Consider the following 20,419-nt stretch of genomic DNA (forward strand, 5'->3'; position numbering starts at 1 on the left):
CGAACTAAATTTGGAAAATGCAGTGAAAATATGCCAAGCCAGCGAGCTAGCTCGAAAGCACGCGAAGACTTTCAGTGAAATCAATAATGATGCGATTGTAATGAGTGATAATGCTGCTGTCGGTGCTGTGTCCTATAAGGGGAAGAAACATGGGCAGAACAGAAATGAAAAGCAATCGGAGGATGACATTTTTAATTGTAAACGCTGTGGTTACAAACACCAGTTAAGACAATGCCCAGCGTTTGGAAAAATGTGCACAAAGTGTAATGGAAAGAATCACTTTGCCAAACAATGCTTTTCAAAAGTAAAAACAACGAAAGGGCAACAAGTTAATGTGATTGAGGACACTGATTTAAGTGAGACATTTTTTGTAGGAATGGTGTCATGTGACGATATCAAAAAAGATACAGAAAATGTGCAGCCCTCAGAAATGGACAATGCTGAACATAAAGTCAATGCAGTAAAAGTGGACAAATGGATGATCCCACTGCAGATAAATGGAGAATTAGTTACATTGAAACTGGACACTGGGGCAAAAGCAAACTTAATCAGTATGAGTGACATAAAAAATATGAAAGAAAAGCCCAAAATACAGAAAAAGTCAGTACTACTGAAGAGCTATAATGGACAGAAAATAGATAGCTTAGGTGTATGCAGACTTAAAGTGACAGTCAAAGACAAAGTGCATCATCTCATGTTTTCTGTTGTGGCTGAAAGACTTGATTCAATACTAGGTGACAAAGCTTGTGAAGACTTAGAACTGGTCAAGAGAGTCTACTGTATAAACTGTGCCATAAGCAGACCAGATGACTCAGGTGATGAAGCAGAGAGCCCATCAAGGATGAAAAGGCCAAAGGGTATCCATGTCTTCAAAAAGCCTAGTTTCTCCAAGAAGAAAGAAAAAGACTTTAAGGTCAAAGAGAAGCCACAGGAAGAAAAGCACAAAGAGGAAAAACACAAGGAGAAAAAGTCCAAAGATATAACCGCAGCAGATGTTGTTAAGCAGTGGAAAGAGAAAAAGAAAAAGAAGAAGCCTGCACCAGAGCAGGAAGCAGTTCCGGTGGATACTCCTTCTTCCCTCAGGCCAATCTTTGGTGTTCCATTAGCCGAGGCTGCTGATAGGACTATGCTGTATGATGGGATCCAGCTGCCAGCAGTTTTTCGAGAGTGCATTGACTACATTGAGAGTTATGGCATGAAGAGTGAAGGAAACACTGAAACCCTCTCCAAGCAAAGATCGCAAGGAGACCGCGATCTATACAAGAGCAGATCGATGACAATGCCGCAACTGCATCTTGTCATTCACTGCCAGAACAATCTCATGAAGACACATCAGACTTACCCGTGTTGAGAAGATCCACACGTGAAGTAAAAAAGCCTGATAGACTTAATCTTTGAGTACAATGTAAAGCTTTGAAAATGTGTTGACTGTTTTGAAAATGTTTATGTTTATAGAGCACTAACAAAAGTGTTACTGATATTATCTTTATTGTTTTCTTGAAAGTTGATTGATATTGATTTTGTTAAACCTCAAAGAAAGGGGGATGTAATGATCAATAACATGTCATTCTATAGTGGACACTAGGTGGAGCCGTAGAGCTGTATATAGCTGTATGTATATTAAGACTACATTACCCATGAGGCACTTGGGTACCCAGAAGGCAGCAGTCAAGATGGAAGCCTCTACAGATACTGTACCTAGTCCACATGTGCTCAATAAAAGTGTCTAGCAAAAGCTAGCTGTGTTCATAATAAGAATGTCTATTTATTAATGAACATAAGACCCGGTATGCCACAGTGATCCTAGAAACTATAAACCACAGAGTTTAAATTAAAAAAAGAGAGAAATACTCACCAACAAATCACTTACCTGCTTTCTGGTGATGTCACACTTCGATTACTTTTTACTTCTCTCTCTCCCTCCCTCTGAGCTTGGAGATTGGTAAGCCTACCTGAGCCTCGCCGCTGTGGGGCCTACCTGAGCCTCGCCGCTGTGGGGCCTACCTGAGCCTCGCCGCTGTGGGGCCTACCTGCTCCGCCGCCGCTGCTTTATATCACCGCCGCTCCTCTGCCGCCGCCGCCTCACCCAGGTCCGCCTCGGACTTCATTCGGAGCTCTCAACGAGTGGGCTAAAGCGACTGTGAATACTCCCCCGATAATTCCCAAGGATTATTGGACTCTGGTTACATCCCACAGGTTTGAAATGTGACTCCCATTTTAAAAAGGGGGAGTTAAGGACAAATTACATATCTGTAAGTGTTATCTTGATTGTGGGGAAATTGTTTTGAGGAGGAGGAGCAGATAATGTTTAAACAATTTATTGGGTTTCCTGAAGTTACTGATCTAGTGGATCTGGCTGAAACGGTGGATGTTGTATACTTTGATTTCAAAAAGGCGTTTGACACTGTCCCACATAATAGACTCCTGCTTAGATGGCAATGTATTGGACTGGATTAGAAGTTGGCTGGCTGGCTGGCAGACAACAGCGAGTGTTGTGCAAGGGCAGGTATCCAGCTGGTTCTTTGTTGTGTGTCACAACGGTCAGTATTGGGACCACTGCCATTATCATTTTAATAAATCATTTAGAGGATGGTCCAAGACATCTACATTTTCAAATGACACCAAACTGGGAACAGTGGCAAATGCTGATTATCAATGTGTACAAATCCAAAAGGATCTAGAGCAGCTGGGCCTGTGGGCAAAGAAGTGTCAGATACAGTTTAATACAAAGAAGTGTGAAGTTATGAGATTTGGCAGAGGGATCTAAACAGAAATTGATTCTTTTGCCAATCACCTTAAATCTGTGCCCTCTGGTTATTGACTTTTCTGCCACTAGAAACAGTTTCTCTTTATTTACTCTATCAAAACCATTTGTGATTTTGAACACCTCTATCAAATCTCCTCTTAATCTTCTCTGCTCTAAAGAGAACAACCCCAGCTTCTCCAGTCTGTCCACATTACTGAAGTCCCTCATCCATGGTACCACCCTAGTAAATCTCCTCTGCAAGGCCTTGACATCCTTCCTAAAGTGTTGTGCTCAGAATTGAACACAGTACTCCAGCTGAGGTCTAACCAGTGATTTATAAAGGTTTAGCAAACTTCCTTGCTTTTGTACTCTATTAATAAAACCAAGCACTCCGTATGCTTTTTCAACAGCCTTCTCACTTGTCCTGCCACCTTCAAAGATTTGTGTACGTACTCTCTGCGCCCCCTTTAAAATTATACCATTTAGTTTATATTGCTTCGCCTCATTCTTCCGACCAAAATGTACCACTTCAGACTTTTCTACATTACATTTCACCAGTCTGTCTGTCCTCCTGAAGTCTGTTACTATCCTCATCACTGTTTATTACATTTCCGAGTTTTGTGTGTCCTCTGCAAACTTTGAAATTATACCCAAGTCCAGGTCATTAATATATATCAAAAAGAGCAGTGGTCCTAACACCGACCCCTAGGGAACATCACTGTATACTTCCCTCCAGTCACACTGAACAAGGGGGCATAACCTTAGAATTAGAGCCAGGCCGTTCAGGGGTGATGTCAGGAAGCACTTCTTCACACAAAGGGTGGTGGAAATCTGGAACTCTCTCCCCCAAAAAAGCTGTTGAGGCTGGGTGTCAATTGAAAATTTCAAAACTGAGATTGATAGATTTTTGTTAGGCAAGGGTATTAAAGGTTACGAAACCAAGGCGGGTAAATGGAGTTATGATACAGATCAGCCATGATCGAATTGAATGGCAGAATAGCTTCCTCCTGTTCCTATGTAATTGACCCCATTGTTTTATTTTTTTTTATTCGTTTATGGGATCAGGGCGTCGCTGGCAATGCCAGCATTTATTGCCCATCCCTAGTTGCCCTTGAGAAGGTGGTGGTGAGCCGCCTTCTTAACCCACTGTAGTCCGTGTGGTGAAGGTACTCCCACAGTGCTGTTAGGGAGGGAGTTCCAGGATTTTGACCCAGCGACGATGAAGGAACGGCGATTATACTTCTAAGTCAGGATGGTGCCTGACTTGGAGGGGAACTTGGAGCTGATGGTGTTCCCATGCGCCTGCTGCCCTTGTCCTTCTAGGTGGAAGAGGTCGCGGGTTTGGGAGGTGCTGCCGAAGAAGCCTTGGCGAGTTGCTGCAGTGCATCTTGTAGATGGTACACACTGCAGCCACGGTACGCCGGAGGTGGAGGGAGTGAATGTTTAAGGTGGTGGATGGGGTGCCAATCATGTGGACTGCTTTGTCCTGGATGGTGTCGAGCTTCTTGAGTGTTGTTGGAGCTGCACTCATCCAGGCAAGTGGAGAGTGTTCCATCACACTCCTTACTTGTGCCTTGTAGATGGTGGAAAGGCTTTGGGGAGTCAGGAGGTGAGACACTCGCCGCAGAATACCTAGCCTCTGACCTGCTCTTGTTGCCACAGTATTTATGTGGCTGGTCCAGTTAAGTTTCTGGTAAATGGTGGCCCCCAGGATGTTGAAAGTGGGGGATTCGGCGATGGTAATGGCATTGAATGGCATGGGGAGGTGGTTAGACTCTCGCTTGTTGGAGATAGTCATTGCCTGGCACTTCTGTGGCACGAATGTTACCTGCCACTTATCAGCCCAAGCCTGAACGTCGTCCAGGTCTTGTTGCATGCGTGCATGGACTGCTTCATTATCTGTGGAGTTGTGAATGGCGCTGAACACTGTGCAGTCATTAGCGAACAGCCCCATTTCTGACCTTATGTTGGAGAGAAGGTCATTGATGAAGCAGCTGAAGATGGTTGGGCCTAGGACACTGCCCTGAGGAACTCCTGCAGCGATGTCCTGGGGCTGTGATGATTGACCTTCAACCACCACCACCATCTTCCTTTGCGCTAGGTATGACTCCAGCCAGTGGAGAGTTTTCCCCCGATTCCCATTGACTTCAGTTTTACTAGAGCTCCTTGATGCCAGACTCGGTCAAATGCTGCCTTGATGTCAAGGGCAGTCACACTCACCTCACCTCTGGAATTCAGCTCCTTTGTCCATGTTTGGACCAAGGCTGTAATGAGGTCGGGAACCGAGTGGTCTTGGCGGAACCCAAACTGGGCATCAGTGAGCAGGTTATTGGTGAGTAAGTGCCGCTTGATAGCACTGTCAATGACACCTTCCATCACTTTGCTGATGATTGAGAGAAGATTGATGGGGCGGTATTTGGCCGGGTTGAATTTATCCTGCTTTTTGTGGACAGGATATACCTGGGCAATTTTCCACATTGTCGGATAGATGCCAGTGTTGTAGCTGTACTGGAACAGCTTGGCTAGAAGCACGGCTAGTTCTGGAGCACAAGTCTTCAGCACGATAGCCGGGATGTTGTCGGGGCCCATAGCCTTTGCTGTATCCAGTGCGCTCAGCCGTTTCTTGATATCACGTGGAGTGAATCGAATTGGCTGAAGAATGGCTTCTGTGATGGTGGGGACCTCGGGAGTAGGCCGATATGGACCATCCACTCGGCACCTCTGGCTGAAGTTGGTTGCAAACACTTGAGCCTTGTCTTTTGCACTCACGTGCTGGGCTCCACCATCATTGAGGATGGGGATATTCTTGAAGCCTCCTCCTCCCGTTAGTTGTTTAATGGTCCACCACCATTCACGACTGGATGTGGCAGGACTGCAGAGCTTTGATCTGATCCGTTGATTGTGGGATCGCTTATCCCTGTCTATAGCATGCTGCTTTCGCTGTTAAGCATGCATGTAGTCCTGTGTTGCAGCTTCCCCAGGTTGGCACCTCATTTTTAGGTACGCCTGGTGCTGCTCCTGGCATGCTCTTCTACACTCATTTTTGAACCAGGGTTGGTCCCCTGGCTTGGTGGTAATGGTAGAGTGAGGGATATGCCGGGGCCATGAGGTTACAGATTGTGGTTGAATACAATTCTGCTGCTGCTGATGGCCCACAGCGCCTCATGGATGTCCAGTTTTGAGCTGCTAGATCTGTTCTGAATCTATCCCATTTAGCACAGTGGTAGTGCCACACAACACGATGGAGGGTGTTCTCAGTGTGAAGACGGGACTTTGTCTCCAACAATGACTGTGCGGTGGTCACTGCTACCAATACTGTCATGGACAGGTGCATCTGCGACATGTAGATTGGTGAGGACGAGGCCAAGTAGGTTTTTCCCCTCGTGTTGGTTCTCTCACCACCTGTCGCAGGCCCAGACTGGCAGTTATGTCCTTCAGGACTCGGCCAGCTCGGTCAGTAGTGGTGCTACCGAGACACTCTTGGTGATGGACATTGAAGTCCCCCACCCAGAGTACATTCTGTGCCCTTGCTACTCTGTGCTTCTTCCAAGTGGTGTTCAACATGGAGGAGTACTGATTCATCAGCTGGGGGAGGGCGGTAGGTGGTAATCAGCAGGAGGTTTCCTTGCCCATGCTTGACCTGAAGCCATGAGACTTCATGGGGTCCTGAGTCAATGTTGAGGACTCCCAGGGCCACTCGCTCCCGACTGTATACCACTGTGCCGCCACCCCTAGTGAGTCTGTTCTGCCGGTGGGACAGGACCTACCCAGGGATGGTGATGGAGGAGTTCGGGACATTGGCTGAAAGGTAAGATTCTGTGAGTATGACTATGTCAGGCTGTTGCTTGCCTAGTCTGTGGGACAGCTCTCCCAATTTTGGCACAAGTCTCCAGATGTTGATGAGGAGGACTTTGCAGGGTCGACAGGGCTGGGTGTGCCGTTGCCGTGTCCGTAGCCGGTGCCGAGGTCGATGCCGGGTGGTCCGTCCGGTTTCATTCTTATTATTTTGTTTCGTAGCAGTTAGTTACAACTGAGTGCCTCGCTGGGCCTTTTCAGAGTTCAGAGTCAACCACATTGGTCTGGAGTCACACTTAGGCCCAGACCGGGTAAGGACGGCAGATTTCCTTCCTTAAAGGACATTAGTGAACCATTTGAACTCGCGTCTCTGGATCATTAGTCCAGGCCTCTGGATTACTAGCCCAGTGACATTACCACTACGCTACTGTTCCCGTTACTTTATGACCAGTAACTACTGCATCTGCAGAGTTGAAGCATCTCAAAACATAACCAATTAAGTTTGCAATGCAAGCAAGAGGGACTATCAGCACTGGCAGAGACTTCATTCAAGCAAAGAATCAGTCGGCATCAGTTGAAACTTATAAAATTCTGACAGGACTGGACAGACTAGATGCAGGAAGGATGTTCCCGATGGCCGGGGAGTCCAGAACCAGGGGTCACAGTCTAAAGATAAGGGGTAAGCCATTTAGGACAGAGATGAGGAGGAATTTCTTCACCCAGAGAGTGGTGAACCTGTGGAATTCTCTACCACAGAAGGCAGTTGAGGTCAATTCATTAAATATATTCAAGAAGGAGTTGGATATATTTCTTAAGGCTAAAGGGATCAAGGGATATGGGGAGAAAGCAGGGACAGGGGACTGAATTTGGATGATCAGCCATGATCTCATTGAATGGCGGACCAGGCTCGAGGGGCCGAATGGCCTACTCCTGCTCCTATCTTCCATGTTTCTACGGTAATTATTGCTGCTGCATTTTCCCAGAGTTACAATCAGTAACTTCGAGAAGGTTCCCCAACACCCTTTCTCCCTCCCCGCAGGTAACAAAGCTGCTGAAATAAATCGGGGAGTTTGTTCATCTCAGATTGGCACTGCCGGTCCCCCTCCCCCACTCATTCCCCATTTACACCCCGCCCCTTACACCCCCCCCCGCCCCCCCTCTCTTGCACTCCCTCCCTCCCCCTTCTCGCACCCCCGCTCCCTCCCTTCTCGCACCCCCCCCTCCCTTCTCGCACCCCCCCCTCCCCCTTCTCGCACCCCCCCTCCCTCCCCCTTCTCGCACCCCCCCTCCCTTCTCGCACCCCCCCCCCTCCCTCCCCCTTCTCGCACCCCCCCCTCCCTCCCTCCCCCTTCTCGCACCCTCCCTCCCCCTCCTCGCACCCCCCCCTCCCCCTCCTGGCACCCCCCCTCCCCCTCCTGGCACCCCCCCCCTCCCCCTCCTGGCACCCCCCTCTTGCACCCCCCCTCTCCCTCTTGCACCCCCCCTCCCCCTCTTGCACCCCCCCTCCCCCTCCCCCTCTTGCACCCCCCCTCCCCCTCCCCCTCTTGCACCCCCCCCTCCCCCTCTTGCACCCCCCTCTCCCCCTCTCCCTCTTGCACCCCCCCCTCCCCCTCTCCCTCTTGCACCCCCCCTCTCCCTCTTGCACCCCCCCTCCCCCTCTTGCACCCCCCCTCTTGCACCCCCCCTCTCCCTCTTGCACCCCCCCTCTCCCTCTTGCACCCCCCCTCTCCCTCTTGCACCCCCCCTCTCCCTCTTGCACCCCCCCTCTCCCTCTTGCACCCCCTCTCTCCCTCTTGCACCCCCTCTCTCCCTCTTGCACCCCCCCTCTCCCTCTTGCAACCCCCTCTCCCTCTTGCACCCCCCCTCCCTCTTGCACCCCCCCTCCCTCTTGCACCCCCCCTCTCCCTCTTGCACCCCCCCTCCCTCTTGCACCCCCCCCTCCCTCTTGCACCCCCCCTCCCTCTTGCACCCCCCTCCCTCTTGCACCCCCCCTCCCTCTTGCACCCCCCTCCCTCTTGCACCCCCCCTCTCCCTCTTGCACACCCCCCTCCCTCTTGCACCCCCCCTCCCTCTTGCACCCCCCTCTCCCTCTTGCACACCCCCCTCCCTCTTGCACCCCCCTCTCCCTCTTGCACCCCCCCTCTCCCTCTTGCACCCCCCCTCTCCCTCTTGCACCCCCCCTCTCCCTCTTGCACCCCCCCTCTCCCTCTTGCACCCCCCCTCTCCCTCTTGCACCCAATACAATACAATACAATACAAATCGCTTTATTGGCATGATAAGGTACATCTTATGTTGCCAAAGCATCAAAATACATTTATGGTTGAACACATAAACGCGGTTCCATTCATACAGTGTATAAACAGGTATATCCCTGAGTTTATAAATATATTTTCGCCTTGTTTATATATACTCTTGTCTTAGTTTACTGGTTGTCTCTCTGTTCATGGCAAGCTGTAACATAGTGTGCCGCCAGTGTTACACAGCTTCTCTCCTCCCCCAGTAGGAATGGGAGTTTTTGGTTGTCAGTCAGATTTCTGAATTCAGGGCATATTTGTGAGAATTTTTGATAGAAATTCTCTCTGATGCCCTGATATTTTCCACAGGCTGTGAGGAAGTGCATCTCTGTCTCAACTACTCCCTGACTGCAGTGAGAGCATATCCTGTCTTCTCTTGGCAGCCTGGTCTGCCTGTGTCTGCCTTTTTCGATCGCTAGGCTATGTTCGCTAAGTCTGTACCTTGTCAAGGTTCTTCTCAGTTTGTTATCCTTTACCATGGTCAGGTAATCAGCTATGTTGTATTGTCTGTTTAGGGCCAAGTAGCAATTGAGTTTGCTTTGGGTTTTTGTTGTTTCTGCCCAATATGACAGATATTTTTCCTTTTGCTTAGCGACGATTGTGTTGGGTCGAATTCTTTGTGTTACCCTGTCACTGTCCTGGGGCTGGTTATTGTTAGTATTGTTATTAGTTACTTTATTGAGTCCCAGGACTAGTTGACTGAGGGTATTCTTCTTTATGGTCAGCTCTTGGCATTTCAGGGCGTCGTAGTGATAGCATTGGGGGTTGCTCATTTGTAGGTGATTCCAAAATTTGGTGGCTCTTTTTTGGATAGTGATTATTAATGGGTATTGGCCTAGTTCCGCCCTGCATGCGTTGTTTACTGTTTTCCTTTGAGTCCGGAGGATACTTTTACAGAATTCCGCATGTAGGATCTCAATTGGGTGTTTGTCCCATTTTGCAAAATCTTGTTGTGTTAGTGGTCCCCAGACCTCACTGCCATAGAGTGCAATTGGTTCAATTACTGATTTGAAAATTTTGAGCCAAATGCTAATTGGGATTTCTATTTGGATTGATTTTTTGATGGCATAGAAAGCCCTTCTTGCTTTCTCTTTCAGTTCATTCACAGCCAGTTTGAAGTTTCCCGTAGAACTGATTTTTAAGCCCAAGTATGTGTAGTGAGTGGTTTGTTCAATTTTGGTTGTTCCTACTGTGAAATTTATTGTGGGTCCATGTTGTTTGGATCTTTGCTGGAACACAAGGACTTTGGTTTTTTGGGGATTTATTGTCAGGGCCCAAGTCTGGCAGTACGACTCCAGCAGGTCCAGGTTCTGCTGTAGACCCTCCTTAGTTGGTGACAGCAGAACCAGGTCGTCGGCATAGAGGAGGAATTTAACCTTGGATTCATATAGGGTGAGGCCGGGTGCTGTAGATTGTTCAAGTAGTTTTGCCAATCCATTAATGTAAATATTAAAGAGTGTCGGTGAGATTGGCGAGCCCTGCGTCACCCCCCGCCCCTGTGGGAAGTATTTTGTTTGTTTGTCTCCAATTTTAACTGCACATTTATTGTTTGTATACATTGATTTAATTACATCATATGTTTTACCTCCTACCCCGCTTTCGATAAGTTTCAGGAATAAACCGTCATGCCAGATGGAGTCGAAAGCCTTCTGGAAATCTACAAAGCATGCGTAGATTTTGCTTTTGTTATGGTGAACGTGTTTGTCAATTAGGGTCTGTAGGGTGAAGATATGATCGGATGTTCTATAGTTTGGCAGGAATCCAATTTGGCTTTTACTCAAGACATTGTGCTCTTCAAGGAAGTTTATAAGTCTTTTGTTTATGATGCTACAGAATACCTTCCCCAGGTTACTGTTTACACAGATGCCTCGATAGTTGTTTGGGTCGATTTTGTCCCCACTTTTGTATATGGGTGTTATGAGTCCTTTGTTCCAGATGTCAGGGAAATAACCGACACTCAGAACCAAGTTGAAGAGTTTTAGGATAGCCAGTTTCAGTTTGTCGTCTGCGTGTTTAATCATCTCGTTTAGTATGCCGTCTGTCCCGCAAGCTTTTCCTGGTCGCAGGTCCTTGAGTTTTTCAAGAAGTTCTTTTTCTGTTATTATGGCGTCTAGCGGGTTTTGGTTATCTTTTATGGCCATTTCAAGCTTTTCAAGTTTTTTGCGTATTTGGTGTTGCTCTGGTCCTAGTGTGTTTTTCTGGTATAATTTTTCAAAGTGGTTTACCCATGTGTCCCCATTTTGAATGGACAAATCGTCGTGTTGTTTTTTGTGTAGTGTTTTCAAGTTGTCCCAGAAACAATTCGACTCAATGGATTCCTCCATGGAGCTGAGTGTATTCTTAATAAATTGCTCTTTTTTGGTCCTGAGTGTGTTTCTGTATTGTGTTAGCGTCTGACAATAAGTAAGGCGTAATTCCTCGTTTTCTGGATGTCTGTGTTTTTGGTTTGATAGTTTTCTAAGTTTTTTCCTCATGTTATGGCAATCATGGTCAAACCATTTTTCATAGTTTTTTGTTTTGGGTTTGTTCTTGCGAGCTTTCAAGTTTGCATTTGTTGCCAAATTATCAAAAATATTGTTTAGTTTACTAACTGCCCGGTTTACGCCTTCTTTATTGTGAGTGTATATGTTATCCAGAAAGGTGTCTAAGAGAGCTTGAGTTGATGCATTGCTAATTGTTTTCTGGTATTTTTCCGTGTCGGTTTTGGCCCATCTGTACGATTTTTTGGTGTTGTACAGTTTACTGGGTTGTGTTTCTATGTTGTTTGTTTCTGTCTTTTTGAGAAACATAGTAATTTGACTGTGATCTGACAGTGTTGTTTGTGGTTTGACTGTGAATGCTCTGAAAGAGGATGGGTCCAAGTCTGTAATCATATAGTCTACTGTGCTGCAGCCAAGAGGTGAGCAGTAGGTCGATCTTCCTAGGAGGTCTCCTATGAACCTACCATTGACAATGTACAGACCCAGGTTTCGACAGAGCTGTAGTAGCTGTTTACCGTTGGTATTTGACTGCTTGTCGCAGTTATGCCTGTATGGAAGGGAAGGGATGTCAAAGTGGTTATTCCCGAATACGTAATTGTTTCCCTGATTATTGGTGAAGTCTGGTTCTTCGCCCGTTCTTGAATTGAGGTCCCCACAGATCAGCACGTTCCCCTGGGCCTGGTATTGGATAATTTCCCCCTCCATGTTGGAGAAGGTGTCCTCTTTGTAGTACGGGGAATCGATTGGAGGGATATAAAGTGCGCAAATGTAAACATCTTGGGTGTTTGAGATAATCTCCCTCTCAAGTTTGAGCCACATATGGTTTTCGCCCTTTTTTATAAATTTGATGTAATTCTTAAGTTCTGTTTTAAACCAGATCAGTATGCCTCCGGAGTCTCTGCCTTGGGTTACACTTGGTAATTTATTGGAGGGGACCACTAGCTCAGTGTACCCTTGGGGACAGCCGGTGTGTCCTTTTCCTTTATACCAAGTTTCCTGTAAAATGATAATATCTAGATCTTTAGTTTCCTCTATGAACTCTGGGGTCCTACTCTTCACTTCTCGCAGTGAAGAGCGTAGACCTTGGATATTCCAGGTCGAAATATATAAGGATTTCATGTTAAGTTTTATCTTTTTCTATGATAGGTTAAAGAGTGGTACGTGTTTGTCGTGTCTAAGTGTGGGTTACCCCCCCCCTCTCCCTCTTGCACCCCCCCTCCCTCTTGCACCCCCCCTCCCTCTTGCACCCCCCCTCTCCCTCTTGCACCCCCCCTCTCTCCCTCTTGCACCCCCCCTCCCTCTTGCACCCCCCCCCCTCTCTCCCTCTTGCACCCCCTCCCCTCTCCCTCTTGCACCCCCTCCCCTCTCCCTCTTGCACCCCCTCCCCTCTCCCCTCTCCCTCTTGCACCCCCTCCCCTCTCCCTCTTGCACCCCCTCCCCTCTCCCTCTTGCACCCCCCCTCTCTCCCTCTTGCACCCCCCCTCTCTCCCTCTTGCACCCCCCCCCTCTCTCCCTCTTGCACCCCCTCCCCTCTCCCACCCCCTCCCCTCTCCCTCTTGCACCCCCCCTCTCTCCCTCTTGCACCCCCCCTCTCTCCCTCTTGCACCCCCCCCTCTCTCTCCCTCTTGCACCCCCTCTCCCTCTTGCACAGCCCCCTCCCCTCTCCCTCTTGCACAGCCCCCCCACCCGGTTTATCCGCGGTGTCCCAGCTGCTCGGTGACGTCAGTGCGGGAGGTCCTCTAGTATCCCGGCGGCCCCGTGACACAGTGGCACCGAGAAGCGGATCCCGGGTAAGGGAGGCCGGGTGTGTGGGGGCGCGGGGCGAGGGTGTGGGAGGACAAGGGGCCGGCTCGCTTGCACCAACAGGCCGGGTCGGCGGGTGTGAGCGGCGGGCGAGGCCGAGGAGGGGCCTGGGGCGGCAGGCTGGGAGAGGGCGGTGAAGGTCCGGGCCCGGTGGTGACACGGCAGAGGCTGTCAGTAAACAGGGCTCGGGGGGCTGCGGCCAGCGCTCACCCTCACCCACCCGTGGGTGCGGGTCCCGCTCCAGAGACTGCAGCATGAAACCTAGGCTGAGACTCCAATACAGTGCAGAGGGAGGGATGTTTTACTACCTTAAAGGCGCTATACAAATATAAGTTGTTGTTGCACCCCCCAATCCTGCGCTCCCTCAGTACCGCCCCCCGACAGTGCGGCACTCCCTTAGCACTGCCCCTCCGACAGTGCGGCGCTCCCTCAGCACTGCCCCTCCGACAGTGCGGCGCTCCCTCAGCACTGCCCCTCCGACAGTGCGGCGCTCCCTCAGTACTGCCCCTCCGACAGTGCGGCGCTCCCTCAGTACTGCCCCTCCGACAGTGCGGCGCTCCCTCAGTACTGCCCCTCCGACAGTGCGGCGCTCCCTCAGTACTGCCCCTCCGACAGTGCGGCGCTCCCTCAGTACTGCCCCTCCGACAGTGCGGCGCTCCCTCAGTACTGCCCCTCCGACAGTGCGGCGCTCCCTCAGTACTGCCCCTCCGACAGTGCGGCGCTCCCTCAGTACTGCCCTTCCGACAGTGCACTGGGTCCCTCACACACCTGAGCAGGGATACAGAGTGGCCTGGAGGGGTGGGAATTGTGCATCGACCATCTTACCCACCTGTCATCTTGGTTGCATGATCTAGATGAAATTGGAAAAAGTCTGTATAAATGTAAACTCTTAACTCGCCCAGAACATGCACTCAGACCCAGTGTTCCCAGCTCCCTGTCACCCAGTTCATCAACTTCAAAATCCTTTTCCTTCTGAAGTCCCTCACTCCATTGCTTTGCTTAGGCAACCTCAGCTTTCTCTCCAGACCTACGTGGATACTGATGCGCTATCAATTACTCATAAAAGACTGAGAGAAGAGTAACTGAAGGCTTTTATTAACAACAGAGTGGAGGTCTGCCTCGCGTGGTCGACCGGTCCATGATACTAAGGGCTGGGGAGCAGTCACCTTTATACTAGGACCTGTGGGAGGAGTCAGCCGAGGCATGTCCAGGCATGTACACAGTGGAATACAAACAGGACAAACAGGAATACAAACAGTGGTTTACCACATTCACCCCTTGTTTAAAATTGAGTCCGGCGGGGTGAAGTGTATTAAAAGTTAGTGTATTGGAGTCTCTCCGGAGGTCTTGTCTGCCGCTGTGATCTGCGTGGCGACGGCAGGGGTAGTGAAGTTTCCGGCGTCGAGTCCAGCGTAGGCTGTGGCACAGGCGTGTCGTCCTCATAGATGTCGAGCGGGTCGCGGGGCCCAGGCCTGCCGTCTGCTGGGGCTGGATATCGGATCGTGGGGGGGGGGGTGGTAGTGGGTAGTGGGTTACTGCGGCCCCCGAGGGTGCAAGGTCTCTTATGGAGACTGTGTCCTCCCGCCCGTCCGGGTATGCGATGTAAGCATACTGGGGGTTGGCGTGGAGGAGGTCGACCCTCTCGACCAGGGGGTCCGTTTTATGGGTCCTCACGTGTCTTCTCAGTAGGACCGGCCCTGGGGACGTCAGCCATGGCGGTAGCGATGTCCCCGATGTGGACTTCCTTGGGAAGACAAACATTTTCTCATGAGGGGTGGCGTTAGTGGCAGTGCAGAGCAGTGACCGAATAGAGTGGAGCGCATCGGGGAGCACATCCTGCCAGCGGGAGGTCGGAAGGCCCCTAGACTTTAAGGCTAGCAGGACGGCCTTCCAAACTGTCGCATTTTCTCTTTCCACCTGTCCGTTCCCCCGGGGGTTGTAACTGGTGGTCCTGCTTGTGGCAATACCCCTAGTTAGCAGGTACTGACGGAGTTCGTCGCTCATAAACGATGAGCCCCGGTCGCTATGGATATAGCTGGGGAAGCCGAACAGGGTGAAGAGGTTGTTCAGACATTTAATGACCGTGGCACTGGTCATGTCCGGGCAGGGGAAGGCGAACGGGAAACGGGAGTACTCATCAATAATATTGAGGAAGTACACATTGCGGTCGGAGGAGGGGAGAGACCCTTTAAAATCGACGCTCAGGCGCTCGAAGGGGCGAGTGGCTTTTATCAGGTGGGCCCTGTCTGGTCTATAAAAGTGCGGTTTGCACTCAGCGCAGACTTGGCAGTTCCTGGTCATGGTCCTGACCTCCTCAATAGAGTAAGGCAGGTTGCGGGCCTTGATGAAGTGGAAGAACCTGGTGACCCCCGGGTGGCAGAGGTCATTGTGGAGGGCCCGCAGTCTATCGATCTGCGCGCTGGCGCAGGTGCCACGCGATAGCGCATCCGGGGGTTCATTTAGCTTCCCGGGCCGGTACAAGATCTCGTAGTTGTAGGTGGAAAGTTCGATTCTCCACCTCAAGATCTTGTCATTTTTGATTTTGCCCCTCTGCTTGTTGTTAAACATAAAAGCAACTGAACGCTGGTCAGTGAGCAGGGTAAATCGTTTTCCGGCCAGGTAGTGCCTCCAATGACGCACAGCCTCCACAATCGCCTGGGCCTCCTTCTCAACAGCGGAGTGTCTGGTCTCCGGGCCTTGGAGGGTTCGTGAAAAGAAGGCCACGGGTCTCCCCGCCTGATTGAGGGTAGCGGCCAGGGCAAAGTCAGACGCGTCGCTTTCCACCTGGAAGGGGATGGATTCGTCCACTGCGTGCATGGTGGCTTTGGCAATGTCCTCCTTGATACGGTGGAAGGCTAAGCGGGCCTCTGCCGTCAAGGGAAAAGAGGTGGACTTGATCAGCGGACGGGCCTTGTCCGCATAGTAGGGGACCCACTGGGCGTAATAGGAGAAAAACCCTAGGCACCTCTTCAGGGCCTTGAGGCAGTGGGGCAGTGGAAGTTCCATAAGGGGACGCATCCGGTCGGGGTCGGGGCCGATGACTCCGTGTTCCACAACACAGCCAAGGATGGCGAGGCGGTTTGTGCGGAATATGCACTTCTCCTTGTTATATGTCAGGTTTAGGAGTTGGGCGGTGCGGAGGAATTTTTCGAGGTTTGCGTCATGGTCCTGCAAGTCACGGCCGCAGATGGTCACATTGTCCAGATATGGGAAAGTGGCCTGCAACGCATTTTGATCTACCATCCGGTCCATCTCTCCCTTTGGAAGACGGAGACCCCGTTGGTGACGCCAAAGGGAACCCTAAGGAAGTGATAGAGGCGGCCGTTTGCCTCAAAGGCAGTGTACTGGCGGTCCTCAGGGCGGATGGGGAGCTGGTGGTACGCTGATTTCAGGTCAATGGTCGAGAAGACGCGGTACTGCGCGATCTGGTTGACCATATCAGCTATACGGGGGAGTGGGTAGGCGTCCAGCAGGGTGTAGCGATTTATTGTCTGGCTGTAGTCGATGACCAGGCGCTGCTTCTCGCCGGTCTTAACGACCACAACCTGGGCTCGCCAGGGGCTGGTGCTGCCCTCAATAATCCCTTCTTTCAGGAGCCGCTCCACTTCGGTTTTAATGAAAACCCTGTCCCCGGCACTGTATCGCCTGCTCTTTGTGGCGATGGGCTTACAGTCGGGGGTGAGGTTAGCAAACAGTTGGGGGGGGGTGACTCTGAGTGTGGAGAGGTTGCACCTGGTGCGCGGCGGGCAGTTTGGAAGCTGCTGGCTGCGGACTGAGTGGGGGTAGGGGTCCACCGTACGCCATCGTAACACTTTTAAGGTGGCACTGAAAATCTAACCCCAGCAGGACGGCAGCGCAGAGGTCAGGCAGGACCAGAAGTTTAAAATGATCGTACACGGTCCCGTCTACTACGAGTGTCACCACGCAGTAGCCGCCGATGTCCGCCGACTGGGACTCGGAGGCCATAGAAATCCGCTGTTGCGCAGGCAGGACTGGGAGAGAGCAACGCCGCACCGTGTCGGGGTGGATGAAGCTCTCCGTGCTCCCAGAGTCAAAAAGGCAGATTGTATCGTGACCATTTACCTTAATGTCCATTGTGGAACTGGCCAGTTGGTGCGGTCTCGCTTGGTCCAGTGTAACGGATGCCAGCGTAGGGGTCGGTGTGTCGCTGCGGGTATCAGATGAGGCGGTGTCGGGGGCCTGCTGCGTCCCGGCTGTCGTCCAAGATGGCGGCGTCCATGATCCCCATGTGGCTGGAGGCGTCCAAAATGGCTGCTGTACCGGTGATTCGCACATGGCCGGGGAGGTCCAAGATGGCGGCCCGCATGGCCCACACGCGGCGCTGCTGGGGTTCGGGGTGGCTTTGGCCCTGCAGACGCTAGCGTAGTGTCCCTTCTTCCCGCAGCCCGAGCAGATCGCGTTTTTCGCCGGGCAGCGCGCTCTGGGGTGTTTTGCCTGGCCACAGAAGTAGCATTTCTGGCCTTGGGGCACTGCTGTCTGGCCTTGGGACACTGCTGCGGTAGTTGGGCCGTTGTTGGGGTGTGGCTGGGGTGGCACGGCGCTATGAGGCGGTCCTACCGTGTCCCAGGCTGTCATTCCCCGCGGCGTCCACGGTGCAGAGGAGTAGGCATCCATGCCCTGGTAGGCTGCATCCAACGATAGTGCGAGTTCAGAGGCCTTGTTGAGGTCGAGGTTACTCTGCTCCAACAGTCGCTGTCGGGTGTAATTGGATCTGTGGCCCGCTACAAAAGCGTCCCGGATAAGTTCCTCTGTGTACACGGCGGCCTTTACATCCTTACAACCACAGGCCCGGCCAAGCACAGACAGTGCCTGAAGGTATTCCACGGTCGATTCCCCAGGTTGTTGTTTACGACTCCCCAGGAGGTGCCTGGCGTACACTTCGTTCACTGGGCGCGTGTACTGGTCCTTGAGGAGCTTGATAGCGTCCGCGTACGAGGTCGCGTCTTGGATGACCGAGTACACTCGGTGGTTCACTTTGGAGGTCAGGACATCCAGTTTGTCCTCGTCCGATTTGATTGCTTCGGAGGCGGTCAGGAATTTTTCGAAACACTTAAGCCAGTGAGTAAACTTGGTGGATGAGTCCGCCTCCCGATGATCTAAGTCCAGGCATGCTGGTGTGAGGATCTTCTCCATTATAAAAATGTTGTTAATAAAATTGATGCGCTATCAATTACTCATAAAAGACTGAGAGTTAGAAGAGTAACTAAAGGCTTTTATTAACAACAGAATGGAGGTCTGCCTCGCGTGGTCGACCGGTCCATGATACTAAGGGCTGGGGAGCAGTCACCTTTATACGAGGACCTGTGGGAGGAGTCAGCCGAGGCATGTCCAGGCATGTACACAGTGGAATACAAACAGGACAAACAGGAATACAAACAGTGGTTTACCACAGATACCTACCTCCTACATCTTCTGACTCTGCCCAACCAATGCAGAGCAGTAAACAGTGGAATACAAGTCAGCGAAAGTCGTGATCAAACTGTACCGGGCTCTGCTCAGACCCACCTTGAGCACTGTGTCCAGTTCTGGTCAGACCCACCTTGAGCATTGTGTCCAGTTCTGGTCAGACCCACCTTGAGCACTGTATCCAGTTCTGGTCAGTCCCACCTTGAGCACTGTGTCCAGTTCTGGTCAGACCCACCTTGAGCACTGTGTCTAGTTCCGGTCAGACCCACCTTGAGCCCTGTGTCCAGTTCTGGCCAGACCGCACCTTGAGCACTGTGTCCAGCTCTGGTAGATCCACCTTGAGCACTGTGTCCAGTTCTGGTCACTGAGACACAAGGGAGAGATTCTAGCGCTGGAGGCAGAGCAGTGAGGAGCCTTGTTCCTGATGTCAGGGGTCTGAGTTATGGATAAAGACCAGAGAAACTTGGGCTATTCAGCCCGGAGAGGAGATAGGGTAGATAGAAAGGAACTTTTCCCCTTAGTAGAGGGGTCAATAACCAGGGGGCATAGTTTCAAGGTAAGGGGCAGGAGGTTTAGAGGGGATTTGAGGAAAAACATTTTCACCCAGAGGGTGGTTGGAATCTGGAACTCACTGCCTGAAAGGGTGGTAGAGGCAGGAACCCTCACAACATTCAAGAAGCATTCAGATGAGCACTTGAAAGGCCATAGCATACAAGGCTACGGACCAAGTGCTGGAAAATGGGATTAGAATAGACAGGGCTTGATGGCCAGCGTGGACACGATGGGCCGAAAGGCCTCTTTCCGTGCTGTATAACTCTATGACTCCTGTGTTGCAGCTACCGCAGGTTGGCACCTCATGTTTAGGTACGCCTGGTGCTGCACCCGGCATGCTCATCTACACTCCTTATTGAACCAGGATGGGTTCCCTGGCTTGGTGGTAATGGTAGAGTGAGGGATATGCTGGCCCATGAGGTTACAGATTGTGGTGGAATACAATTCTGCTGCTGCTGATGGCTCACAGCGCCTCATGGATGCACAGTTTTGAGCTGCTAGATCTGTTCTGAATCTATCCCATTTAGTACGGTGGTAGTGTCACACAACACGATGGAGAGTGTCCTCGGTGTGAAGACGGGACTTTGTCTCCACTGACTGTGCTGTGGTCACTGCTAGCAATACTGTCATGGACAGATGCAGCTGCGACAGGTAGATTGGTGAGAATGAGTCAAGTAGGTTTTTCATCGTGTTGGTTCTCTCACCACCTGCCACAGGCCTAGACTGGCAGCTATGTCCTTCAGGACTCGGCCAGCTCAGTCAGTACCTTGAGCCATCGGGGAGACTGGATAGGCACTTGAGGGAAATAAACTTGCAGGGCTACGGGGATAGAGCGGGGGAATGGGACTGACTGGATTGCTCTACAGAGAGCCGGCATTGGACATGATGGGCCGAATGGCCTCCTTCTGTGCCTTTATGACTCTATGACTCGAATTCGACAATAAGTATTTTTCTCACCGCAGGTGGTGGAAGAGGAGAGGCAGACGAGGAGTTGTTGAGAGAGAGAAGTTCTGGAGGAGAAAATTAGACCTTGGGCCCCAGAGGGGATAATGCTGTAATCCAAACCAGGGCAATAGAGATCGAAAATAGGCATTATTGTGGTTGTTGATTGGCTGATTCCTTTGATTAACTTTGGGAGGGAAAATTCTTTCTAAATATTGTAGTTCTTTTCTGTTTACAATCCCACCGACAGCAATGGTTTTAGTTAGACCGCAGCAGATTCTGCCGGAACATGAACATGGAGACCATTCCATATTTTAAGGGAAGAGTAGGTGAATGTTTGAAGCAGAGGAAGATACAGGGCTATGGGGAGAGAGCGGGG

The 20,419-nt window shown here is 51.0% G+C and overlaps 1 protein-coding gene across 2 annotated transcripts in view; it reads left to right on the plus strand.

The window, feature by feature from the left end:
* mospd1 (motile sperm domain containing 1) overlaps window positions 1-20,419 on the plus strand; it is a 106,446-nt gene that overhangs the window by 25,606 nt on the left and 60,421 nt on the right. Inside the window, exon 1 of one of the 2 annotated variants that reach the window (XM_086002390.1) lies at window positions 13,012-13,106. The exons of the other annotated variant lie outside the window; for it this stretch is intronic. The gene's annotated coding sequence lies outside the window, so the exon portion shown is untranslated. Of the gene's footprint in view, window positions 1-13,011; window positions 13,107-20,419 lie in introns of those variants that run through there. 2 annotated transcript variants of the gene reach the window in all.

Source organism: Somniosus microcephalus, chromosome 1 (assembly GCF_052327205.1).
Source record: "Somniosus microcephalus isolate GS21.2 chromosome 1, FLI_Smic_1.0, whole genome shotgun sequence".
Taxonomy (NCBI): Eukaryota; Metazoa; Chordata; class Chondrichthyes; order Squaliformes; family Somniosidae; genus Somniosus; species Somniosus microcephalus.